The sequence below is a fragment of the Dendropsophus ebraccatus genome, chromosome 2 (genome assembly GCF_027789765.1).
Source record: "Dendropsophus ebraccatus isolate aDenEbr1 chromosome 2, aDenEbr1.pat, whole genome shotgun sequence".
NCBI classification, from domain to species: Eukaryota; Metazoa; Chordata; class Amphibia; order Anura; family Hylidae; genus Dendropsophus; species Dendropsophus ebraccatus.
In genome coordinates, this window is record NC_091455.1 from 1008733 (window position 1) to 1036075 (window position 27343).

A 27343-nucleotide genomic window follows, 5' to 3' on the forward strand; every position below is an offset into this window, starting at 1 on the left:
CACATACTACAGATAGAGCGGAGCATGGAGAGGAGGAGCTGGGGGGCTACAGTGTCACATACAGATAGAGCGGAGCATGGAGAGGGGGAGCTGGGGGGCTACAGTGTCACATACAGATAGAGCGGAGCATGGAGAGGAGGAGCTGGGGGGCTACAGTGTCACATACAGATAGAGCGGAGCATGGAGAGGAGGAGCTGGGGGGCTACAGTGTCACATACTACAGATAGAGCGGAGCATGGAGAGGGGGAGCTGGGGGGCTACAGTGTCACATACTACAGATAGAGCGGAGCATGGAGAGGAGGAGCTGGGGGGCTACAGTGTCACATACAGATAGAGCGGAGCATGGAGAGGAGGAGCTGGGGGGCTACAGTGTCACATACAGATAGAGCGGAGCATGGAGAGGAGGAGCTGGGGGGCTACAGTGTCACATACAGAGAGCGGAGCATGGAGAGGAGGAGCTGGGGGGCTACAGTGTCACATACAGATAGAGGGGAGCATGGAGAGGAGGAGCTGGGGGGCTACAGTGTCACATACAGATAGAGCGGAGCATGGAGAGGAGGAGCTGGGGGGCTACAGTGTCACATACAGATAGAGCGGAGCATGGAGAGGGGGAGCTGGGGGGCTACAGTGTCACATACTACAGATAGAGCGGAGCATGGAGAGGGGGAGCTGGGGGGCTACAGTGTCACATACAGATAGAGCGGAGCATGGAGAGGAGGAGCTGGGGGGCTACAGTGTCACATACAGATAGAGCGGAGCATGGAGAGGAGGAGCTGGGGGGCTACAGTGTCACATACTACAGATAGAGCGGAGCATGGAGAGGAGGAGCTGGGGGGCTACAGTGTCACATACTACAGATAGAGCGGAGCATGGAGAGGAGGAGCTGGGGGGCTACAGTGTCACATACAGATAGAGCGGAGCATGGAGAGGAGGAGCTGGGGGGGCTACAGTGTCACATACAGATAGAGCGGAGCATGGAGAGGAGGAGCTGGGGGGCTACAGTGTCACATACTACAGATAGAGCGGAGCATGGAGAGGAGGAGCTGGGGGGCTACAGTGTCACATACTACAGATAGAGCGGAGCATGGAGAGGAGGAGCTGGGGGGCTACAGTGTCACATACAGATAGAGCGGAGCATGGAGAGGAGGAGCTGGGGGGCTACAGTGTCACATACTACAGATAGAGCGGAGCATGGAGAGGGGGAGCTGGGGGGCTACAGTGTCACATACTACAGATAGAGCGGAGCATGGAGAGGAGGAGCTGGGGGGCTACAGTGTCACATACAGATAGAGCGGAGCATGGAGAGGAGGAGCTGGGGGGCTACAGTGTCACATACAGATAGAGCGGAGCATGGAGAGGAGGAGCTGGGGAGCTACAGTGTCACATACAGATAGAGCGGAGCATGGAGAGGGGGAGCTGGGGGGCTACAGTGTCACATACTACAGATAGAGCGGAGCATGGAGAGGAGGAGCTGGGGGGCTACAGTGTCACATACTACAGATAGAGCGGAGCATGGAGAGGAGGAGCTGGGGGGCTACAGTGTCACATACTACAGATAGAGCGGAGCATGGAGAGGGGGAGCTGGGGGGCTACAGTGTCACATACAGATAGAGCGGAGCATGGAGAGGAGGGGCTGGGGGGCTACAGTGTCACATACAGATAGAGCGGAGCATGGAGAGGAGGAGCTGGGGGGCTACAGTGTCACATACAGATAGAGCGGAGCATGGAGAGGAGGAGCTGGGGGGCTACAGTGTCACATACTACAGATAGAGCGGAGCATGGAGAGGAGGAGCTGGGGGGCTACAGTGTCACATACTACAGATAGAGCGGAGCATGGAGAGGAGGAGCTGGGGGGCTACAGTGTCACATACTACAGATAGAGCGGAGCATGGAGAGGAGGAGCTGGGGGGCTACAGTGTCACATACAGATAGAGCGGAGCATGGAGAGGAGGAGCTGGGGGGCTACAGTGTCACATACAGATAGAGCGGAGCATGGAGAGGAGGAGCTGGGGGGCTACAGTGTCACATACAGATAGAGCGGAGCATGGAGAGGGGGAGCTGGGGGGCTACAGTGTCACATACAGATAGAGCGGAGCATGGAGAGGAGGAGCTGGGGGGCTACAGTGTCACATACAGATAGAGCGGAGCATGGAGAGGAGGAGCTGGGGGGCTACAGTGTCACATACAGATAGAGCGGAGCATGGAGAGGGGGAGCTGGGGGGCTACAGTGTCACATACAGATAGAGCGGAGCATGGAGAGGGGGAGCTGGGGGGCTACAGTGTCACATACAGATAGAGCGGAGCATGGAGAGGAGGAGCTAAGGGGCTACAGTGTCACATACAGATAGAGCGGAGCATGGAGAGGAGGGGCTGGGGGGCTACAGTGTCACATACAGATAGAGCGGAGCATGGAGAGGAGGAGCTGGGGGGCTACAGTGTCACATACAGATAGAGCGGAGCATGGAGAGGAGGAGCTGGGGGGCTACAGTGTCACATACAGATAGAGCGGAGCATGGAGAGGAGGAGCTGGGGGGCTACAGTGTCACATACAGATAGAGCGGAGCATGGAGAGGAGGAGCTGGGGGGCTACAGTGTCACATACAGATAGAGCGGAACATGGAGAGGGGGAGCTGGGGGGCTACAGTGTCACATACAGATAGAGCGGAGCATGGAGAGGAGGAGCTGGGGGGCTACAGTGTCACATACAGATAGAGCGGAGCATGGAGAGGAGGAGCTGGGGGGCTACAGTGTCACATACTACAGATAGAGCAGAGCATGGAGAGGAGAAGCTGGGGGGCTACAGTGTCACATACTACAGATAGAGCGGAGCATGGAGAGGAGGAGCTGGGGGGGCTACAGTGTCACATACTACAGATAGAGCGGAGCATGGAGAGGAGGAGCTGGGGGGCTACAGTGTCACATACAGATAGAGCGGAGCATGGAGAGGGGGAGCTGGGGGGCTACAGTGTCACATACTACAGATAGAGCAGAGCATGGAGAGGAGAAGCTGGGGGGCTACAGTGTCACATACTACAGATAGAGCGGAGCATGGAGAGGAGGAGCTGGGGGGCTACAGTGTCACATACTACAGATAGAGCGGAGCATGGAGAGGAGGAGCTGGGGGGCTACAGTGTCACATACAGATAGAGCGGAGCATGGAGAGGGGGAGCTGGGGGGCTACAGTGTCACATACTACAGATAGAGCGGAGCATGGAGAGGAGGATCTGGGGGGCTACAGTGTCACATACAGATAGAGCGGAGCATGGAGAGGAGGAGCTGGGGGGCTACAGTGTCACATACTACAGATAGAGCGGAGCATGGAGAGGGGGAGCTGGGGGGCTACAGTGTCACATACTACAGATAGAGCGGAGCATGTAGAGGAGGAGCTGGGGGGCTACAGTGTCACATACAGATAGAGCGGAGCATGGAGAGGAGGAGCTGGGGGGCTACAGTGTCACATACTACAGATAGAGAGGAGCATGGAGAGGAGGTGCTGGGGGGCTACAGTGTCACATACAGATAGAGCGGAGCATGGAGAGGAGGAGCTGGGGGGCTACAGTGTCACATACAGATAGAGCGGAGCATGGAGAGGAGGAGCTGGGGGGCTACAGTGTCACATACAGATAGAGCGGAGCATGGAGAGGAGGAGCTGGGGGGCTACAGTGTCACATACTACAGATAGAACTGAGCATGGAGAGGAGGAGCTGGGGGGCTACAGTGTCACATACTACAGATAGAGCGGAGCATGGAGAGGAGGAGCTGGGGGGCTACAGTGTCACATACAGATAGAGCGGAGCATGGAGAGGAGGAGCTGGGGGGCTACAGTGTCACATACAGATAGAGCGGAGCATGGAGAGGAGGAGCTGGGGGGCTACAGTGTCACATACAGATAGAGCGGAGCATGGAGAGGAGGAGCTGGGGGGCTACAGTGTCACATACTACAGATAGAACTGAGCATGGAGAGGAGGAGCTGGGGGGCTACAGTGTCACATACTACAGATAGAGCGGAGCATGGAGAGGAGGTGCTGGGGGGCTACAGTGTCACATACAGATAGAGCGGAGCATGGAGAGGAGGAGCTGGGGGGCTACAGTGTCACATACAGATAGAGCGGAGAATGGAGAGGAGGAGCTGGGGGGCTACAGTGTCACATACTACAGATAGAGCGGAGCATGGAGAGGAGGAGCTGGGGGGCTACAGTGTCACATACTACAGATAGAGCGGAGCATGGAGAGGAGGAGCTGGGGGGCTACAGTGTCACATACAGAGAGCGGAGCATGGAGAGGAGGAGCTGGGGGGCTACAGTGTCACATACAGATAGAGCGGAGCATGGAGAGGAGGAGCTGGGGGGCTACAGTGTCACATACAGATAGAGCGGAGCATGGAGAGGAGGAGCTGGGGGGCTACAGTGTCACATACAGATAGAGCGGAGCATGGAGAGGAGGAGCTGGGAGGCTACAGTGTCACATACAGATAGAGCGGAGCATGGAGAGGAGGAGCTGGGGGGCTACAGTGTCACATACAGATAGAGCGGAGCATGGAGAGGAGGAGCTGGGGGCTACAGTGTCACATACTACAGATAGAGCGGAGCATGGAGAGGAGGAGCTGGGGGGCTACAGTGTCACATACTACAGATAGAGCGGAGCATGAGGAGGAGGAGCTGGGGGGCTACAGTGTCACATACTACAGATAGAGCGGAGCATGGAGAGGAGGAGCTGGGGGGCTACAGTGTCACATACTACAGATAGAGCGGAGCATGGAGAGGAGGAGCTGGGGGGCTACAGTGTCACATACAGATAGAGCGGAGCATGGAGAGGAGGAGCTTGGGGGGCTACAGTGTCACATACTACAGATAGAGCGGAGCATGGAGAGGGGAGCTGGGGGGCTACAGTGTCACATACAGATAGAGCGGAGCATGGAGAGGAGGAGCGGGGGGGCTACAGTGTCACATACTACAGATAGAGCGGAGCATGGAGAGGAGGAGCTGGGGGGCTACAGTGTCACATACAGATAGAGCGGAGCATGGAGAGGAGGAGCTGGGGGGCTACAGTGTCACATACAGATAGAGCGGAGCATGGAGAGGAGGAGCTGGGGGGCTACAGTGTCACATACAGATAGAGCGGAGCATGGAGAGGAGGAGCTGGGGGCTACAGTGTCACATACAGATAGAGCGGAGCATGGAGAGGAGGAGCTGGGGGGCTACAGTGTCACATACAGATAGAGCGGAGCATGGAGAGGAGGAGCTGGGGAGCTACAGTGTCACATACTACAGATAGAGCGGAGCATGGAGAGGAGGAGCTGGGGGGCTACAGTGTCACATACAGATAGAGCGGAGCATGGAGAGGAGGAGCTGGGGGGCTACAGTGTCACATACTACAGATAGAGCGGAGCATGGAGAGGAGGAGCTGGGGGGCTACAGTGTCACATACAGATAGAGCGGAGCATGGAGAGGGGGGGCTGGGGGCTACAGTGTCACATACTACAGATAGAGCGGAGCATGGAGAGGAGGAGCTGGGGGGCTACAGTGTCACATACAGATAGAGCGGAGCATGGAGAGGAGGAGCTGGGGGGCTACAGTGTCACATACAGATAGAGCGGAGCATGGAGAGGGGGAGCTGGGGGGCTACAGTGTCACATACTACAGATAGAGCGGAGCATGGAGAAGAGGAGCTGGGGGGCTACAGTGTCACATACTACAGATAGAGCGGAGCATGGAGAGGAGGAGCTGGGGGGCTACAGTGTCACATACAGATAGAGCGGAGCATGGAGAGGAGGAGCTGGGGGGCTACAGTGTCACATACTACAGATAGAGCGGAGCATGGAGAGGGGGAGCTGGGGGGCTACAGTGTCACATACTACAGATAGAGCGGAGCATGGAGAGGAGGAGCTGGGGGGCTACAGTGTCACATACAGATAGAGCGGAGCATGGAGAGGGGGAGCTGGGGGGCTACAGTGTCACATACAGATAGAGCGGAGCATGGAGAGGGGGAGCTGGGGGGCTACAGTGTCACATACAGATAGAGCGGAGCATGGAGAGGAGGAGCTGGGGGGCTACAGTGTCACATACTACAGATAGAGCGGAGCATGGAGAGGGGGAGCTGGGGGGCTACAGTGTCACATACAGATAGAGCGGAGCATGGAGAGGGGGAGCTGGGGGCTACAGTGTCACATACTACAGATAGAGCGGAGCATGGAGAGGAGGAGCTGGGGGCTACAGTGTCACATACTACAGATAGAGCGGAGCATGGAGAGGGGGAGCTGGGGGGCTACAGTGTCACATACAGATAGAGCAGAGCATGGAGAGGAGGAGCTGGGGGGCTACAGTGTCACATACAGATAGAGCGGAGCATGGAGAGGAGGAGCTGGGGGGCTACAGTGTCACATACAGATAGAGCGGAGCATGGAGAGGGGGAGCTGGGGGGCTACAGTGTCACATACAGATAGAGCGGAGCATGGAGAGGAGGAGCTGGGGGGCTACAGTGTCACATACTACAGATAGAGCGGAGCATGGAGAGGAGGAGCTGGGGGGCTACAGTGTCACATACAGATAGAGCGGAGCATGGAGAGGAGGAGCTGGGGGGCTACAGTGTCACATACAGATAGAGCGGAGCATGGAGAGGAGGAGCTGGGGGGCTACAGTGTCACATACTACAGATAGAGCGGAGCATGGAGAGGAGGAGCTGGGGGGCTACAGTGTCACATACTACAGATAGAGCGGAGCATGGAGAGGGGGAGCTGGGGGGCTACAGTGTCACATACAGATAGAGCGGAGCATGGAGAGGAGGAGCTAGGGGGCTACAGTGTCACATACTACAGATAGAGCGGAGCATGGAGAGGGGGAGCTGGGGGGCTACAGTGTCACATACTACAGATAGAGCGGAGCATGGAGAGGAGGAGCTGGGGGGCTACAGTGTCACATACTACAGATAGAGCGGAGCATGGAGAGGGGGAGCTGGGGGGCTACAGTGTCACATACAGATAGAGCGGAGCATGGAGAGGAGGAGCTGGGGGCTACAGTGTCACATACAGATAGAGCGGAGCATGGAGAGGAGGAGCTGGGGGGCTACAGTGTCACATACAGATAGAGCGGAGCATGGAGAGGAGGAGCTGGGGGGCTACAGTGTCACATACTACAGATAGAGCGGAGCATGGAGAGGGGGAGCTGGGGGGCTACAGTGTCACATACTACAGATAGAGCGGAGCATGGAGAGGAGGAGCTGGGGGGCTACAGTGTCACATACAGATAGAGCGGAGCATGGAGAGGAGGAGCTGGGGGGCTACAGTGTCACATACAGATAGAGCGGAGCATGGAGAGGAGGAGCTGGGGGGCTACAGTGTCACATACTACAGATAGAGCGGAGCATGGAGAGGAGGAGCTGGGGGGGCTACAGTGTCACATACTACAGATAGAGCGGAGCATGGAGAGGAGGAGCTGGGGGGCTACAGTGTCACATACAGATAGAGCGGAGCATGGAGAGGAGGAGCTGGGGGGCTACAGTGTCACATACTACAGATAGAGCGGAGCATGGAGAGGAGGAGCTGGGGGGCTACAGTGTCACATACTACAGATAGAGCGGAGCATGGAGAGGAGGAGCTGGGGGGCTACAGTGTCACATACTACAGATAGAGCGGAGCATGGAGAGGGGGAGCTGGGGGGCCGGTATAATGTGTGAGGGGGGGGGGGGGTCCGGTATAATGTGTGAGGAGGGGGGGGGGGGGGGGGGTCCGGTATAATGTGTGAGGAGGGGGGGGGCCGGAATAATGTGTGAGGGAGGGGGGGGGGGCCGGAATAATGTGTGAGGAGGGGGGGGGGGGGGTCCGGTATAATGTGTGAGGAGGGGGGGGGGGTCCGGTATAATGTGTGAGGAGGGGGGGGGGGGGGACCGGTAAAATGTGTGAGGGGGGGGGGGGGGGTCCGGTTATAATGTGTGAGGAGGGGGGGGGGGTCCGGTATAATGTGTGAGGAGGGGGGGGGGGGTCCGGTATAATGTGTGAGGAGGGGGGGGGGGTCCGGTATAATGTTGTGAGGAGGGGGGGGGGTCCGGTATAATGTGTGAGGAGGGGGGGGGGTCCGGTATAATGTGTGAGGAGGGGGGGGGGTCCGGTATAATGTGTGAGGAGGGGGGGGGGGGGGTCCAGTTATAATGTGTGAGGAGGGGGGGGGGGGGCCCGGTATAATGTGTGAGGAGGGGGGGGGGGGGGGTTCCAGTATAATGTGTGAGGAGGGGGGGGGGGTCCGGTATAATGTGTGAGGAGGGGGGGGGGGTCCGGTATAATGTGTGAGGAGGGGGGGGGGGGTCCGGTATAATGTGTGTGGAGGGGGGGGGGGGGGGTCCGGTATAATGTGTGAGGAGGGGGGGGGGGGTCCGGTATAATGTGTGAGGAGGGGGGGGGGGGGGTCCGGTATAATGTGTGAGGAGGGGGGGGGTCCGGTTATAATGTGTGAGGAGGGGGGGGGGTCCGGTATAATGTGTGAGAGGGGGGGGGGGGTCGGTATAATGTGTGAGGAGGGGGGGGGGGGGGTCACGGTATAATGTGTGAGGAGGGGGGGGGGGGTCGGTATAATGTGTGAGGAGGGGGGGGGGGGGGGGGTTCCGGTATAATGTCGTGAGGAGGGGGGGGGGTCCGGTCTAATGTGTGAGGGGGGGGGGTCCGGTATAATGTGTGAGGAGGGGGGGGGGTCCGGTATAATGTGTGAGGGGGGGGGGCGGTATAATGTGTGAGGAGGGGGGGTGGGTCCGGTATAATGTGTGAGGAGGGGGGGGGGGTCCGGTATAATGTGTGAGGGGGGGGGGCCGGTAATAATGTGTGAGGAGGGGGGGGGGTCCGGTATAATGTGTGAGGAGGGGGGGGGTCCGGTATAATGTGTGAGGGGGGGGGGGGGGTCCGGTATAATGTGTGAGGAGGGGGGGGGTCCGGTATAATGTGTGAGGGTGGGGGGGGGGGTCCGGTATAATGTGTGAGGAGGGGGGGGGGGTCCGGTATAATGTGTGAGGGGGGGGGGGGGGTCCTCGGTTATACCGCGCTTCTGTTGTTACTCACAGATCTGCAGTACACGTGGACTCACTTCCGGCGCAGACGTGACGTCACCGGCCGATGAGGTGGAGTCTAGAGTGTATCCTCTCCTTTGAGGTGTGATGTCACCAGGAGGGGCGGGGCCGCGACCGGAAGTAGGAAGCAGTGATCTGCTGCACCATTCACTGTGCAGAAACAGAGGGAAGGAAGCTGCAATATCCATAGTAGCATGGAGGGGTATACAGGGGAGAGGACTGGTGTGTGGGGTCTGTATACAGGGGAGAGGACTGGTGTGTGGGGTCTGTATACAGGGGGAGAGGACTGGTGTGTGTGGGGTCTGTATACAGGGGGAGAGGACTGGTGTGTGTGGGGTCTGTATACAGGGGCAGAGGACTGGTGTGTGTGTGGGGTCTGTATACAGGGGAGAGGACTGGTGTGTGTGGGGTCTGTATACAGGGGGAGAGGACTGGTGTGTGTGGGGTCTGTATACAGGGGAGAGGACTGGTGTGTGGGGTCTGTATACAGGGGAGAGGACTGGTGTGTGGGGTCTGTATACAGGAGGAGAGGACTGGTGTGTGGGGTCTGTATACAGGGGAGAGGACTGGTGTGTGTGGTCTGTATACAGGGGAGAGGACTGGTGTGTGTGGGGTCTGTATACAGGGGGAGAGGACTGGTGTGTGGGGTCTGTATACAGGGGAGAGGACTGGTGTGTGTGGTCTGTATACAGGGGAGAGGACTGGTGTGTGTGGGGTCTGTATACAGGGGGAGAGGACTGGTGTGTGTGGGGTCTGTATACAGGGGGAGAGGACTGGTGTGTGTGGGGTCTGTATACAGGGGGAGAGGACTGGTGTGTGTGGGGTCTATATACAGGGGAGAGGACTGGTGTGTGTGGTGTATACAGGGGAGAGGACTGGTGTGTGTGGTGTATACAGGGGAGAGGACTGGTGTGTGTGGGGTCTGTATACAGGGGGAGAGGACTGGTGTGTGTGGTCTGTATACAGGGGAGAGGACTGGTGTGTGTGGTCTGTATACAGGGGGAGAGGACTGGTGTGTGTGGGGTCTGTACACAGGGGGAGAGGACTGGTGTGTGTGTGGGGTCTGTACACAGGGGGAGAGGACTGGTGTGTGTGTGGGGTCTGTATACAGGGGGAGAGGACTGGTGTGTGGGGTCTGTATACAGGGAGAGGACTGGTGTGTAGGGTCTGTATACAGGGGGAGAGGACTGGTGTGTGTGGTGTATACAGGGGGAGAGGACTGGTGTGTGGGGGGGTCTGTATACAGGGGGAGAGGACTGGTGTGTGGGGGGGTCTGTATACAGGGGGAGAGGACTGGTGTGTGGGGGGGTCTGTATACAGGGGGAGAGGACTGGTGTGTGGGGTCTGTATACAGGGGGAGACTGGTGTGTGGGGTCTGTATACAGGGGGAGAGGACTGGTGTGTGGGGTCTGTATACAGGGGAGAGGACTGGTGTGTGGGGTCTGTATACAGGGGGAGAGGACTGGTGTGTGTGGTCTGTATACAGGGGGAGAGGACTGGTGTGTGGGGTCTGTATACAGGGAGAGGACTGGTGTGTGTGGTGTATACAGGGGGAGAGGACTGGGTGTGGGGTCTGTATACAGGGGAGAGGACTGGTGTGTGGGGTCTGTATACAGGGGGAGAGGACTGGTGTGTGGGGTCTGTATATAGGGGAGAGGACTGGTGTGTGGGGGCTGTATACAGGGGGAGAGGACTGGTGTGTGGGGTCTGTATACAGGGGGAGAGGACTGGTGTGTGTGGGGTCTGTATACAGGGGGAGAGACTGGTGTGTGGGGTCTGTATACAGGGGAGAGGACTGGTGTGTGGGGTCTGTATACAGGGGGAGAGGACTGGTGTGTGGGGTCTGTATATAGGGGGAGAGGACTGGTGTGTGGGGTCTGTATACAGGGGGAGAGGACTGGTGTGTGGGGTCTGTATACAGGGGAGAGGACTGGTGTGTGGGGTCTGTATACAGGGGGAGAGGACTGGTGTGTGGGGGGTCTGTATACAGGGGGAGAGGACTGGTGTGTGGGGTCTGTATACAGGGGGAGAGGACTGGTGTGTGGGGTCTGTATACAGGGGAGAGGACTGGTGTGTGGGGTCTGTATACAGGGGGAGAGGACTGGTGTGTGGGGTCTGTATATAGGGGAGAGGACTGGTGTGGGGGGTCTGTATACAGGGGGAGAGGACTGGTGTGTGGGGTCTGTATACAGGGGAGAGGACTGGTGTGTGGGGGGGTCTGTATACAGGGGGAGAGGACTGGTGTGTGGGGTCTGTATACAGGGGGAGTGGACTGGTGTGTGGGGTCTGTATACAGGGGGAGAGGACTGGTGTGTGTGGGGTCTGTATACAGGGGGAGAGGACTGGTGTGTGTGGTCTGTATACAGCGGGAGAGGACTGGTGTGTGTGGGGTCTGTATACAGGGGGAGAGGACTGGTGTGTGGGGTCTGTATACAGGGGGAGAGGACTGGTGTGTAGGGTCTGTATACAGGGGGAGAGGACTGGTGTGTAGGGTCTGTATACAGGGGGAGAGGACTGGTGTGTGGGGTCTGTATACAGGGGGAGAGGACTGGTGTGTGGGGTCTGTATACAGGGGGAGAGGACTGGTGTGTGGGGTCTGTATACAGGGGAGAGGACTGGTGTGGGGGGTCTGTATACAGGGGAGAGGACTGGTGTGGGGGGTCTGTATACAGGGGGAGAGGACTGGTGTGTGGGGTCTGTATACAGGGGAGAGGACTGGTGTGTGGGGGTCTGTATACAGGGGGAGAGGACTGGTGTGTGGGGTCTGTATACAGTGGAGAGGACTGGTGTGTGGGGTCTGTATACAGGGGGAGAGGACTGGTGTGTGGGGGTCTGTATACAGGGGGAGAGGACTGGTGTGTGGGGTCTGTATACAGTGGAGAGGACTGGTGTGTGTAGTCTGTATACAGGGGAGAGGACTGGTGTGTGTGGGGGGTCTGTATACAGGGGGAGAGGACTGGTGTGTGGGGTCTGTATACAGTGGAGAGGACTGGTGTGTGTAGTCTGTATACAGGGGAGAGGACTGGTGTGTGTGTGGGGGTCTGTATACAGGGGGAGAGGACTGGTGTGTGGGGGTCTGTATACAGGGGGAGAGGACTGGTGTGTGGGGTCTGTATACAGGGGAAGAGGACTGGTGTGTGTGGTGTATACAGGGGGAGAGGACTGGTGTGTGGGGTCTGTATACAGGGGGAGAGGACTGGTGTGTGGGGTCTGTATACAGGGGAGAGGACTGGTGTGGGGGGTCTGTGTACAGGGGGAGAGGACTGGTGTGTGGGGGTCTGTATACAGGGGGAGAGGACTGGTGTGTGGGGTCTGTATACAGGGGGAGAGGACTGGTGTGTGGGGTCTGTATACAGGGGGAGAGGACTGGTGTGTGGGGTCTGTATACAGGGAGAGGACTGGTGTGTGGGGTCTGTATATAGGGGAGAGGACTGGTGTGTGGGGTCTGTATATAGGGGAGAGAACTGGTGTGTGGGGTCTGTATACAGGGGGAGAGGACTGGTGTGTGGGGTCTGTATACAGGGGGAGAGGACTGGTGTGTGGGGTCTGTATACAGGGGAGAGGACTGGTGTGTGTGGGGTCTGTATACAGGGGAGAGGACTGGTGTGTGTGTGGGGTCTGTATACAGGGGAGAGGACTGGTGTGTGTGTGGGGTCTGTATACAGGGGGAGAGGACTGGTGTGGGGGGTCTGTATACAGGGGAGAGGACTGGTGTGTGGGCTCTGTATACAGGTGGAGAGGACTGGTGTGTGGGGTCTGTATACAGGGGGAGAGGACTGGGGGGGGGGGTGTCTGTATACAGGGGGAGAGGACTGGTGTGTGGGGTCTGTATACAGGGGAGAGGACTGGTGTGTGGGGGGTCTGTATACAGGGGAGAGGACTGGTGTGTGGGGTCTGTATACAGGGGAGAGGACTGGTGTGTGTGGGGTCTGTATACAGCGGGAGAGGACTGGTGTGTGGGGTCTGTATACAGGGGAGAGGACTGGTGTGTGGGGTCTGTATACAGGGGGAGAGGACTGGTGGGGGGGGGTCTGTATACAGGGGAGAGGACTGGTGTGTGGGGTCTGTATACAGGGGAGAGGACTGGTGTGTGGGGGGTCTGTATACAGGGGGAGAGGACTGGTGTGTGTGTGTGTGGGGGGGGGGGGTCTGTATACAGGGGGAGAGGACTGGTGTGTATGGGGGGGGGGGGGTCTGTATACAGGGGGAGAGGACTGGTGTGTGGGGTCTGTATACAGGGGAGAGGACTGGTGTATGTGGGGTCTGTATACAGGGGAGAGGACTGGTGTGTGGGGTCTGTATACAGGGGGAGAGGACTGGTGTGTGGGGTCTGTATACAGGGGAGAGGACTGGTGTGTGTGGTGTATACAGGGGAGTGGACTGGTGGGGGGGGGTCTGTATACAGGGGAGAGGACTGGTGTGTGGGGTCTGTATACAGGGGGAGAGGACTGGTGTGTGGGGTCTGTATACAGGGGGAGAGGACTGGTGTGTGTGTGTGTGGGGGGGGGGGGTCTGTATACAGGGGGAGAGGACTGGTGTGTATGGGGGGGGGGTCTGTATACAGGGGGAGAGGACTGGTGTGTGGGGTCTGTATACAGGGGGAGAGGACTGGTGTGGGGGGTCTGTATACAGGGGGAGAGGACTGGTGTGTGGGGTCTGTATACAGGGGAGAGGACTGGTGTGTGGGGGGGGTCTGTATACAGGGGGAGAGGACTGGTGTGTGTGGGGTCTGTATACAGGGGAGAGGACTGGTGTGTGGGGGGTCTGTATACAGGGGGAGAGGACTGGTGTGTGGGGTCTGTATACAGGGGAGAGGACTGGTGTGTGGGGTCTGTATACAGGGGGAGAGGACTGGTGTGTGTGGTCTGTATACAGGGGAGAGGACTGGTGTGTGGGGGGTCTGTATACAGGGGGAGAGGACTGGTGTGTGGGGTCTGTATACAGGGGAGAGGACTGGTGTGTGTGTGGTCTGTATACAGGGGAGAGGACTGGTGTGTGTGGGGTCTGTATACAGGGGGAGAGGACTGGTGTGTGTGGGGTCTGTATACAGGGGGAGAGGACTGGTGTGCGGGGGGTCTGTATACAGGGGGAGAGGACTGGTGTGTGGGGTCTGTATACAGGGGGAGAGGACTGGTGTGTGGGGTCTGTATACAGGGAGAGAGGACTGGTGTGTGGGGTCTGTATACAGGGGAGAGGACTGGTGTGTGGGGGGTCTGTATACAGGGGGAGAGGACTGGTGTGTGGGGTCTGTATACAGGGAGAGGACTGGTGTGTGGGGTCTGTATACAGGGGGAGAGGACTGGTGTGTGTGGTCTGTATACAGGGGAGAGGACTGGTGTGTGGGGGGTCTGTATACAGGGGGAGAGGACTGGTGTGTGGGGTTTGTATACAGGGGAGAGGACTGGTGTGTGTGTGGTCTGTATACAGGGGAGAGGACTGGTGTGTGTGGGGTCTGTATACAGGGGGAGAGGACTGGTGTTGTGTGGGGTCTGTATACAGGGGGAGAGGACTGGTGTGTGTGGGGTCTGTATACAGGGGGAGAGGACTGGTGTGCGGGGGGGTCTGTATACAGGGGGAGAGGACTGGTGTGTGGGGTCTGTATACAGGGGAGAGGACTGGTGTGTGTGGGGTCTGTATACAGGGGGAGAGGACTGGTGTGTGTGGGGTCTGTATACAGGGGGAGAGGACTGGTGTGCGGGGGGTCTGTATACAGGGGGAGAGGACTGGTGTGTGGGGTCTGTATACAGGGGAGAGGACTGGTGTGTGGGGTCTGTATACAGGGGGAGAGGACTGGTGTGCGGGGGGTCTGTATACAGGGGGAGAGGACTGGTGTGTGGGGTCTGTATACAGGGAGAGAGGACTGGTGTGTGGGGTCTGTATACAGGGGAGAGGACTGGTGTGTGGGGTCTGTATACAGGGGAGAGGACTGGTGTGTGGGGTCTGTATACAGGGGGAGAGGACTGGTGTGTGTGGTGTATACAGGGGGAGAGGACTGGTGTGTGTGGTGTATACAGGGGGAGAGGACTGGTGTGTGTGGTCTGTATACAGGGAGAGAGGACTGGTGTGTGGGGTCTGTATACAGGGGAGAGGACTGGTGTGTGTGGGGTCTGTATACAGGGGGAGAGGACTGGTGTGTGGGGTCTGTATACAGGTGGAGAGGACTGGTGTGAGGGGTCTGTATACAGCGGAGAGGACTGGTGTGTGGGGTCTGTATACAGGGGAGAGGACTGGTGTGTGTGGGGTCTGTATACAGGGGAGAGGACTGGTGTGTGGGGTCTGTATACAGGGGAGAGGACTGGTGTGTGGGGTCTGTATACAGGGGAGAGGACTGGTGTGTGTGTGGTCTGTATACAGGGGGAGAGGACTGGTGTGTGGGGTCTGTATACAGGGGAGAGGACTGGTGTGTGGGGTCTGTATACAGGGGAGAGGACTGGTGTCTATCCATCGGATCCTTAAGATTGGATCCGTCCTCCGCAGGCAGCACAGTACATTTCGACAGTTTGGCTATGGCCGGGTCCACCTTTAGAGGCTCATTCCAGTCCTTACATTGTTCTTCCTTGAGAACATATAAGGTCTTAAACCTCTTGCTCAAACCCGGAGCCTTTTCCGGTTCCTTCCATTCCGCCTGTAACATAGACAATGAAGTCTTACCCACAGAAAAAGCCCTAGGCTTTTTTGAGGAGGACCAATCCTATCCTCTTCTATTTCCTCAGGGTGTATTTCAGCTTGCACAGCTTAGCAGAGCTTGTGAATTCTATCAGCTGTGAAATACCCCCTGAATAATTCTCTCATCTTCAGAAGTAGAAGAGGTTTCAGAAGAAGATGATGACTTAACTTCATCAATCACAGTAAAACTGAAAATGACCATAATCCTACAGCCATAAAGTAATATACTCACAGGCTGGGAGTAGAGAGAGAAATACTCAGTTTGGTCTTTATCTTAGGACACGGGCGGCGATTCTCATTAGCCGCTAAAGTCTTTTGCACATAGTCCTTGACCCATACAACTACATCCTGAACATCAGGCTCCTCATAGGTTTAGGTCTGCATGAAGGACAGCGTACTTAGGCATTATAAATATTTTTAGGCATTCATAAATATTTTTATGAAAGAAAGGATGAATCTTATCTGGAAAAAATTATCGGTATCCATAGCCGTCAGGTAGAGGAGTCTCACACTCGGCACATGAAGTGCTTCCTTAGAAGGTCTTTTACCAGCAGCAGGACTGGTCTCCATTTCAGACATCTGCAAATAATCAATGTATTACAATACATATAAACCACTAGCCTGGCTAGAGTGATATCGGAAAGAGACACTAGGTGGCAGCAACACTTACTTTTAAGTATATAGAAGAGAGATCACAGCACTTTGCACTCAGATGTTTTCTATTAGATCCAAATGAGCCACAGAAAATCCTTCCAGAGGAAGACAGCCAGACCTAGAGGTAGCAACAGCTTACCTTCTGCCTTGAACACACAGCTAATCCGGCATGCAGAGAGTGCGCCGCTGCCGGCCCCCGGAAGTGACATGACGCCGAAGTGCTGAGACGCACGCAGCGCTGATGCGTTCCACAGTCGAACGCGACTGGAAGAAAAACCAGTGGCTCGGGTGACACGCAGAGTGCGTTCCAAGACGCACTAGGTAAGAAAAACTTAAAAGCTAAGACCTGCAGAAGCAAATATCAGGATACTACCTGGACACCGGCTCCAGCGGCATCCCAGCAATCATTACCTGGAGAGAAAACCTGAATGCAACAGGTTAACAAAGCATAAAAACGGAGGAGGGGACAAAGTCCCCTAGGGCTAACAGCAACGACGTACAAAAGACTGAGGTCTAGGGGGAGGTGGAGCCTATTTATACCTCATGGAGGAGGGGATTAAAATTTAATCGTTATTTTTTCATTAAATATTCCTTTGTCCCAGGGGCTCGCAGGGGCGAATTTACCCCATATGTTGTGATGCCAATGTAAGGGAATTAAACATTGTACACTCGTCCCATATTAACCTTCTTTTGGTAAAAAACAATTAGAACACACTCTGACAATATAAATGTTTATAGAGAATAATTATTTTATAAGTGTCAGCACCTTCAGCTTAATTTGTACCATTATTTATCCTTGTAGTGAAAATCTGTGAGCACAATACATGTTTTCCTGGAAAAAGAAAAAAAAATAAATAAATTAGCTGAAATGAATAAATTCCTTCAATAAGCGGCTCCTATCAGTAAGTAGAATGTTCTGTGCCTCGCTTCTAACCTTGAGCAGTGAGCAGGAAAATTATAGTTAAAACTTCTTGGAAGAAATTTTTTTTTCCAAACATCCTTGAAGTTACAGAGGATATCAGCGCTGTGCTCCTATACACCAGACTGTGCAGCTCTGAGCATCCCCCGGTCTGTCCCATCTCACAGGTAACCTTGGAAAGTGACACACATACTTATAACTTAGTAGAAAAAAATAATTTGCGTAGAAATTAGGATAGATGTGTACATATATATATATATATATATATATATATATATATATATATATATATAGACTTGTTAAATAAAGTTACATGGAAATATATATGTATATATATATATTACAGTAGTAAACTACTCCGGGCTCTTAATAAGTGCACAAACTTCTGCGTTTGATCTTTACCAATTATCACTTTTCTAACCATCAGGTAATAACATTCATCGATAAATGTGCAGAACAGTTGTCAGACTCTATCGGAGAGTCCTGTGCCCGCCCCCTCAGTGACATTAAGCAGTATGGGCGGAGGACAGAAATGCCAGGAGTTAAAATGGCCACCGGACTGGATAACCGGATATAGGGGTGTTGGCTTAGGGCGTGGTTTTGAGACGTCACAATTATAATACAGACGTGGATGATATGGGGGAGTGGTTGGCTTTCAGTCGCCATCTTTGAGGGCTGATTACAGAAAAGTGGCGTACACAAATAAATACATGTTTTATGATCGGGACAACAAAAATGATCAACATTTTGTAACACATAACATACTTCTTCTAAAGGGGAACACCAGCTTGGCAAGACTGGCTGCAATATAACAGTATAGTGTAGGGGAGGACATTAACAGCATGTGATCTGCAGCCCTCAGAGCTGGTTGATGACCTTGTACAAAACAAGAAATAACACAAACAAACAAGAACTCTTGTGAGGCTGATTATATGCCAAATAATTGTATGCTGCTAAACTCCTCCAGCATATTCATTAACAGCTGACCAAGGGGAAGATTCCTGCAGAACATAGTATCTATACGCCACCATTGGAGGTAGGTTGGCTCCTGCAGAACATAGTATCTATACGCCACCATTGGAGGTAGGTTGGCTTTTTGCAGGGTCTGGGGTTTGTATACAGATACACCATTGTACCCAGTTTATAACATAATGATGTGGCTTGGGTCGGCCACACACACTACAATATTCTGTCTTATCTAGATATTGGTGGTCACCGGCACATGACATGTCCACCCAGCTGGACCTGTGCTTCCCACCCATTATCCTGAATGTTTCCTTCTGTCTGACCCTCTGGCTCTCATCTCTCTCTACTCTCTAATCCTTGATTCCCCACTAGGGATAGTACTTACATTGACCCCTAAGGTTCCTGGAAATTCCAAGGACCCATTTGCCCCGCATGTTACATGGAGGTCTGGTCACCTACCCACAAGGCATAATAAGTGTGCACAGGAGTGTGAGGGGTTCCCAGGTGTTGGTCAGAGAGCCAGAGGTTGGTGGGGCTAAGGCATGTATCTGCCTTTACATCAAACCTCCTCAATATCTGCTCTAGGTCTTACACTGCATCTTCTCATGCCCATTGCTAACTATATCTTAGCTGTTCAATTTCCCATAGCCCTGCCATAAAGATGATGGGTTCCTCTTTTTAGTGAACATCTGTCCCATTCTCGCACCCAGCCCTAGATAGCTTATTGGGGATTGTCCAGACCTATCTAGGTCTTATAGTAGGCTCCTGCTTGCGGCGGGATGCTTTCCCTCTTTGCCGTCCTCCTAAGCGGTGAGAATAATCCACGGGTCTATTGATCCATGGCGCCTACATCTTGTACCGAATCGACAGGGCACAAGAAAGGAGTGGAACCAATACAAGTACTATTTCCACTGGTCACCGAACAGATTGTTTTCACTTCCGGAACCCGTTCATACAGAGAGTCTATGCGCCTACTGTCCGTGACCTCGCAGCTGTTCTCGATGTTATGCTGTATTACAAGGGTTAAGCATTAATCACAGCCTCCCCGTAAGGACGCAGAAGTGAATAAGTTCGGCAATCCCTTTCCTAATTCAGCATAAATACAGCAACAGCTTATCTCAATCACACCACAGTTTGCGACGGCAATGCAGCACTTTAACCTTGTCCTATCCTGGGTTACAGAGTTCTTTGTCTAACAAATAGACTCAGCATTACAGACATATAGAGAACGCAGGTGTGACGGGAATCTCATTAGATCCGCTCCCCTGAGGCACAGATAGTACGTAAGAAAGGAAATCTTTCTTACCTGGCCAGTTATATCTGCGCGTCCGATGACGGATAAACCACCACATCCCGTCTGTCTGCGTTCTAGGTTTGCAAGAGGCTGAGTCCCGGATCGAGCGCCAAATTGATAAGTCTAAATTTAGATGTTGACCCGTCTCTATGGAGTAAAGTCAGCAGCCCAGGTATAGGATGGTTTCAAGTTTATCTAGAGCTGTAACCTGCAGTGTTACCAACTCGTCACTTATAAATCACGGACACAGATAAGACAATGTATCAGGATTATAAGCCTGGATAATAATGGCCCAAGTTTTATTATGGTAATCACATTTTATAGACAGATATGGGGCGGTACTACTCATGCGTAGTGTATTCATAAGAAATATGTAAACATCCAATACAGGCGGGGTTCCAAGTCACAAGACACATACATGTCACACTCTGATAGGCCGGTCCATATATGGTCAGTAGCTTCCTGTACTGTGCAGTCAGGCTGGCACAATGTGTTATTCTCCATATATCGTTTATAGATTTCTGTCTCTCTTCTCCTTGTGTATTGTGACTATAAATGATAACTTTCCAGGAGTTCTTCTCATTGATGTGCGTCCAGCATTCCTCTTCTTCATCCAGAACATCTCTCTGACACCCTCTGATCACGCTCTGATCATTTCCTGTCTTTTCAGAGGACAGTATATATATATATATATATATATATATATATATATAGTGTAGTCATATAGGTACGGTGAGAGTAGGTAAAATTGCATCACCTGGCCTTATCAACACGCACCTGCTTCCCTTCCCTTCTGATTGTGGTTGTGTAGTTCACACGCACCTGCTTCTTTTCTGATTGTGTTTGTGCAGTTCACACGCACCTGCTTCTTTTCTGATTGTGGTTGTACAGTTCACACGCACCTGCTTCCCTTCCTTTTTGATTGTGGTTGTGTAATTCACACTCACCTGCTTCCCTTCACTTCTGATTGTGGTTGTGTAGTTCACACACACCTGCTTTTCTTCTAATTGTGTTTGTGCAGTTCACACTCAACTGCTTCTCTTCTGATTGTGGTTGTGTAGTTCACACGCACTTGCTTACTTTCCCTTCTGATTGTGGTTGTGTAGTTCACTTGCACCTGCTTCACTTCCTTTCTGATTGTGGTTGTGTAGTTCACACGCACCTGCTTCCCTTCCCTTCTGATTGTGTTTGTGCAGTTCACTTGCACCTGCTTCCCTTCCCTTCTGATTGTGGTTGTGTAGTTCACATGCACCTGCTTCCCTTCTGAGTGTTTGTGCAGTTCACAGGCACCTGCTTCCCTTCCCTTCTGATTGTGAAGTTCACACGCACCTGTTTCCCTTCTGATTGTGGTTGTGCAGTTCACACGCACCTGCTTCCTTTCCCTTCTGATTGTGGTTGTGCAGTTCACACGCACCTGCTTCCCTTCCTTTCTGATTATGGTTGTGCAGTTCACACGCACCTGCTTCCCTTCTGATTATGGTTGTGCAGTTCACACACACCTGCTTCCCTTCCTTTCTGATTGTGGAGTTCACACGCACCTGCTTCCCTTCTGATTGTGGTTGTGTAGTTCACACGCACCCTGCTTCCCTTCTGATTGTTTGTGCAGTTCACACGCACCTGCTTCTCTTCCCTTCTGATTGTTTGTGCAGTTCACACGCACCCTGCTTCCCGTCCCTTCTGATTGTGTTTGTGCAGTTAACACGCACCTGCTTCCCTTCCCTTCTGATTGTGGTTGTGCAGTTCACACGCACCTGCTTCCCTTCCCTTCTGATTGTGTTTGTACAGTTCACACGCACCTGCTTCCCTTCTGATTGTGGTTGTGTACTTCACACGCACCTGCTTCCCTTCCTTTCTGATTGTGGTTGTGTAGTTCACACGCACCTGCTTCCTTTCTGATTGTTTGTGCAGTTCACACGCACCTACTTCTCTTCCCTTCTGATTGTTTGTGCAGTTCACACGCACCTGCTTCCCTTCCTTCTGATTGTGTTTGTGCAGTTCACACGCACCTGCTTCCCTTCCTTTCTGATTGTGTTTGTGCAGTTCACACGCACCTGCTTCCCTTCCTTTCTGATTGTTTGTGCAGTTCACACGCACCTGCTTCTCTTCTCTTCTGATTGTGTTTGTGCAGTTCACACGCACCTGCTTCCCTTCTGAGTGTTTGTGCAGTTCACACGCACCTGCTTCCCTTCTGATTGTGGTTGTGTAGTTCACAGGCACCTGCTTCCCTTCCCTTCTGATTGTGGTTGTGTAGTTCACACGCACCTGCTTCCCTTCTCTTTCTGATTATGGTTGTGCAGTTCACATGCACCTGTTTCCCTTCATTTCTGATTGTGTTTGTACAGTTCACACACACCTGCTTCCCTTCCCTTCTGATTGTTTGTGCAGTTCACACGCACCTGCTTCCCTTCCCTTCTGATTGTGCAGTTCACACGCACCTGCTTCCCTTCCCTTCTGATTGTGTTTGTACAGTTCACACGCACCTGCTTCCCTTCTGATTGTGGTTGTATACTTCACACGCACCTGCTTCCCTTCCTTTCTGATTGTGGTTGTGTAGTTCACACGCACCTGCTTCCCTTCTCTTCTGATTATGGTTGTGCAGTTCAACTGCACCTGTTTCCCTTCATTTCTGATTGTGTTTGTACAGTTCACACGCACCTGCTTCCCTTCCCTTCTGATTGTTTGTGCAGTTCACACGCACCTGCTTCCCTTCCCTTCTGATTGTGCAGTTCACACGCACCTGCTTCCCTTCCCTTCTGATTGTGTTTGTACAGTTCACACGCACCTGCTTCCCTTCCCTTCTGATTGTGGTTGTGCAGTTCACACGCACCTGCTTCCCTTCTGATTGTTTGTGCAGTTGACACGCACCTGCTTCTCTTCTCTTCTGATTGTGTTTGTACAGTTCACACTCACCTGCTTTCCTTCCCTTCTGATTGTGGTTGTGTAGTTCACACGCACCTGCTTCCCTTCTGATTGTGGTTGTGTAGTTCACAGGCACCTGCTTCCCTTCTGATTGTGGTTGTGTAGTTCACACACACCTGCTTCCCTTCCCTTCTGATTGTGGTTGTGCAGTTCACACACACCTGCTTCCCTTCCCTTCTGATTGTGTTTGTACAGTTCACACGCACTTGCTTTTACCTTCCTTTCTGATTGTGGTTGTGCAGTTCACACGCACCAGTTTCCCTTCCTTTTTGATTGTGGTTGTGTAATTCACACTCACCTGCTTCCCTTCCCTTCTGATTGTGGTTGTGTAGTTCACACACACCTGCTTTTCTTCTAATTGTGTTTGTGCAGTTCACACTCAACTGCTTCTCTTCTGATTGTGGTTGTGCAGTTCACACACACCTGCTTCCCTTCCCTTCTGATTGTGTTTGTGCAGTTCACACACACCGGCTTCCCTTCCCTTCTGATTGTGTTTGTACAGTTCACACGCATCTGCTTCCCTTCTGATTGTGTTTGTGTAGTTCACACGCACCTGCTTCCCTTCTGATTGTTTGTGCAGTTCACACGCACCTGCTTCTCTTCTCTTCTGATTGTGGTTGTGCAGTTCACACGCACCTGCTTTCCTTCTGATTGTGTTTGTGCAGTTCACATGCACCTGCTTCCCTTCTGAGTGTTTGTGCAGTTCACACGCACCTGCTTCCCTTCTGATTGTGGTTGTGTAGTTCACAGGCACCTGCTTCCCTTCCCTTCTGATTGTGGTTGTGTAGTTCACACGCACCTGCTTCCCTTCTCTTCTGATTGTGGTTGTGTAGTTCACACGCACCTGCTTCCCTTCCCTTCTGATTGTGGTTGTGTAGTTCACACGCACCTGCTTCCCTTCCCTTCTGATTGTGGTTGTACAGTTCACACGCACCTGCTTCCCTTCCCTTCTGATTGTGGTTGTGTAGTTCACACGCACCTGCTTCCCTTCCCTTCTGATTGTGGTTGTACAGTTCACACGCACTTGCTTTTACCTTCCTTTCTGATTGTGGTTGTGCAGTTCACACGCACCTGCTTCCCTTCCCTTCTGATTGTGGTTGTGTAGTTCACACGCACCTGCTTTTCTTCTAATTGTGTTTGTGCAGTTCACACTCAACTGCTTCTCTTCTGATTGTGGTTGTGCAGTTCACTTGCACCTGCTTCCCTTCCTATCTGATTGTGAAGTTCACACGCACCTGTTTCCCTTCTGATTGTGGTTGTGTAGTTAACACGCACCTGTTTCCCTTCTGATTGTGGTTGTGTATTTCTCTTGCACCTGTTTCCCTTCTGATTGTGGTTGTGCAGTTCACACGCACCTGCTTCCCTTCTGATTGTGGTTGTGCAGTTCACACGCACCTGCTTCCCTTCTGAGTGTTTGTGCAGTTCACACGCACCTGCATCCCTTCCCTTCTGATTGTGTAGTTAACACGCACCTGTTTCCCTTCCCTTCTGATTGTGGTTGTGCAGTTCACACGCACCTGTTTCCCTTCTGATTGTGGTTGTGTAGTTAACACGCACCTGTTTCCCTTCTGATTGTGGTTGTGTATTTCTCTTGCACCTGTTTCCCTTCTGATTGTGTTTGTGCAGTTCACACACACCTGCATCCCTTCCCTTCTGATTATGGTTGTGCAGTTCACACGCACCTGTTTCCCTTCTGATTGTGGTTGTGCAGTTCACACTCCGACGCGTTTTGAGTGCGGTATTTGCACTCTTATTCTTGGCTATCTCTTGTTCTTGAAACAGTGACTTAAATACAATTGTAGCCATGACTCAGGATCTTGCGTAGCCGGCGTGAGCACTGCCCACCTACCACAAGTGAGAATCCCATCTAATTAACCTGTTTCACAAGTTGGCTGTGATGCTGAACCATTAACTCTTACCATACACGATCATTTACTTCTGCCATAAAACTATCCAAATATATATAGCTATAGCTAAGGTAATCACTGTACAAACAAATAAATCACAATGAACTATGAGCTATAGATACAAGTACAGATATTAAGAAATGTTATGATTCACAACAAATCCATATTAATAATACAATAGCAATTCTTTTCGTAGGTTGAGACCCTTTGGGGCATAGGTGTTCAATTTAAACATCCAGAAGGCTTCTCTATTTTTTAGTTTATTCAATATATTGCCCCCTCTGGATGATTTAAATATTTTTTCTATGGCCACTACCTGAAAATATTTCGTAGAGCCTTGATGTTCCTCTAGGAAGTCTTTAGAGGCTCCCGATGGACTTCTAGTGGTAACATGTTGTATGTCATATAGATGTTCATTAATTCTAGTCTTTAGTTTCCTGCTGGTGCATCCTACATAATGCTTATCACAATGAGTGCTTGTAATCATGTAAATAACATTCTGACTATTGCAATTCAGAAAAGAATTAATATCGTATTGTTTGTCTTGTTGACTGTTTGTAAACAATTTAGTTTGTTTCACATGAGAGCATGTTCTGCAGGGTGTCCCCCCACATTTCAAAAAACCTTTCGTTTTTAACCATGTACCTTTCTTTTTGTTTTTATCAGGGAATGAGGGAGCCAATTCACTGCCTAGTGTTTGTGCCCTCCGAGAAACCACATGTATGCCCCTATCCAATATTTTATTTAATATATTGTCTTCTTTTAAAATATGTATATTTTGATTAATTATAGACTTTATTTTATTGAATTGAGGACTATATTGTAAGACAAGTGTGGGTTTCCCTATTTTATTCATTTTGTGTCCTTCTATCTGTTTGTCTTTGAGTAAATCCTCCCTGTTTTTTCTATCAACCTTCTTCTCTACTCTATCAATCATCCAGTTGGTATATCCCCTAGCTTTCAATCTCTGTCTACATATATCCTTTTCCTCCCTATAAGTTGCCTCTAAGCTGCAGTTCCTGCGCATGCAGGTCATTTCTCCGACAGGGATCGCACACAGAGTATGCCTAGGGTGGCAACTGGATGCATGTAATGTAGTATTGCCAGAAACTGGCTTACGATGGGTTCGTGTGTGAATCACTGCATCCGGTTTGCCCTCCAGCACCAAATCCAGAAACACTACTCTTTGTTTGTCTGAATAAAATGTGAACCGCAATCCCCATGGGTTACCGTTCACATAATCCATAATTTTGTGCTGGGGGTGTGTGTCTGTATGTACCACATGGTGATTTTTTGCTAATAAACGGGATGTGATTTTTACTGCATTCAAGCTTGCTGGATCGTTTTCTTCCCTTACTGAGTCTGCTGCACTCAACATTGGAGTGGATCCGTGCAAGCGGCCGGACCATCACGCAGAGGTGAGCTGACAAAACCTTTTTCTTGTTGTGTAGTTGACACGCACCTGCTTCCCTTCTGATTGTGGTTGTGCAGTTCACACGCACCTGCTTCCCTTCCCTTCTGATTGTGGTTGTGCAGTTCACACGCACCTGCTTCCCTTCCCTTCTGATTGTGGTTGTGCAGTTCACACGCACCTGCTTCCCTTCTGATTGTGTTTGTGCAGTTCACACGCACCTGCTTCCCTTCCTTTCCGATTGTGGTTGTGCAGTTCACACGCACCTGCTTCCCTTCCCTTCTGATTGTGGTTGTGTAGTTCACACGCACCTGTTTCCCTTCTGATTGTGGTTGTGCAGTTCACACGCACCTGCTTCCCTTCCCTTCTGATTGTGGTTGTGCAGTTCACACGCACCTGTTTCCCTTCTGATTGTGGTTGTGCAGTTCACACGCACCTACTTCTCTTCTGATTGTGGTTGTGCAGTTCACACGCACCTGTTTCCCTTCTGATTGTGGTTGTGCAGTTCACACGCACCTACTTCTCTTCTGATTGTGGTTGTGTAGTTCACACGCACCTGTTTCCCTTCTGATTGTGGTTGTGCAGTTCACACGCACCTGTTTCCCTTCTGATTGTGGTTGTGCAGTTCACACGCACCTGTTTCCCTTCTGATTGTGGTTGTGCAGTTCACACGCACCTGCTTCCCTTCTGATTGTGGTTGTGTAGTTCACACGCATCTGCTTCCCTTCTGATTGTGGTTGTGTAGTTCACACGCACCTGCTTCCCTTCCCTTCTAATTGTTTGTAGCAGGTGGACTAGCATGAGACTGTGACCCCCCCCCCCCCCCCCCCCCGCCATATATACATGAGACTGTTACCCCCCCTCACCAGGGCTGACAGCTCTATACCGATACATTTCCTTTCCGCTCATGTTTTAATAAGTCACAAAAAAACAACATTCTAAGGAAGGTGATGTCATCACTCTGCTCACAGTCCTGGTGGTGGTGGTGATGTCATCACTCTGCTCACAGTCCCGGTGGTGATGTCATCACTCTGCTCACAGTCCCGGTGGTGGTGGTGATGTCATCACTCTGCTCACAGTCCCGGTGGTGGTGGTGATGTCATCACTCTTCTCACAGTCCCGGTGGTGGTGGTGTCATCACTCTTCTCACAGTCCCGGTGGTGGTGGTGGTGGTGGTGTCATCACTCTTCTCACAGTCCCGGTGGTGGTGGTGATGTCATCACTCTGCTCACAGTCCCGGTGGTGGTGGTGATGTCATCACTCTGCTCACAGTCCCGGTGGTGGTGGTGATGTCATCACTCTGCTCACAGTCCCGGTGGTGGTGGTGATGTCATCACTCTGCTCACAGTCCCGGCGGTGGTGATGTCATCAGTCTACCCCCCCCTCTCAGTGTAAGGTGGGTGGAATGCTCTGCAGGTGCAGGAGGGGGAGGCAGGAGAGGAGGATGAACAGGGAGAAGGATGAGGAGACCCCCAGAGAGTCCACAAGGAGCCCTGAGACGGCACTGAATACCACCTTACCGAGGACCTCCAGGGAGGACAGGAGACTGTAGTGGCTGA

The 27343-nt window shown here is 52.7% G+C and overlaps 1 protein-coding gene across 2 annotated transcripts in view; it reads right to left on the bottom strand.

Moving 5' to 3' along the window:
• The window catches only part of HGH1 (HGH1 homolog), a 67342-nt gene extending 58230 nt beyond the window's left edge, over window positions 1–9112 (bottom strand). The window contains exon 1 of one of the 2 annotated variants that reach the window (XM_069956850.1): window positions 9041–9112. The gene's annotated coding sequence lies outside the window, so the exon portion shown is untranslated. The other variant, XM_069956852.1, reaches the window with a different exon arrangement.
• Between the last annotated feature and the right edge of the window lie 18231 nt (window positions 9113–27343).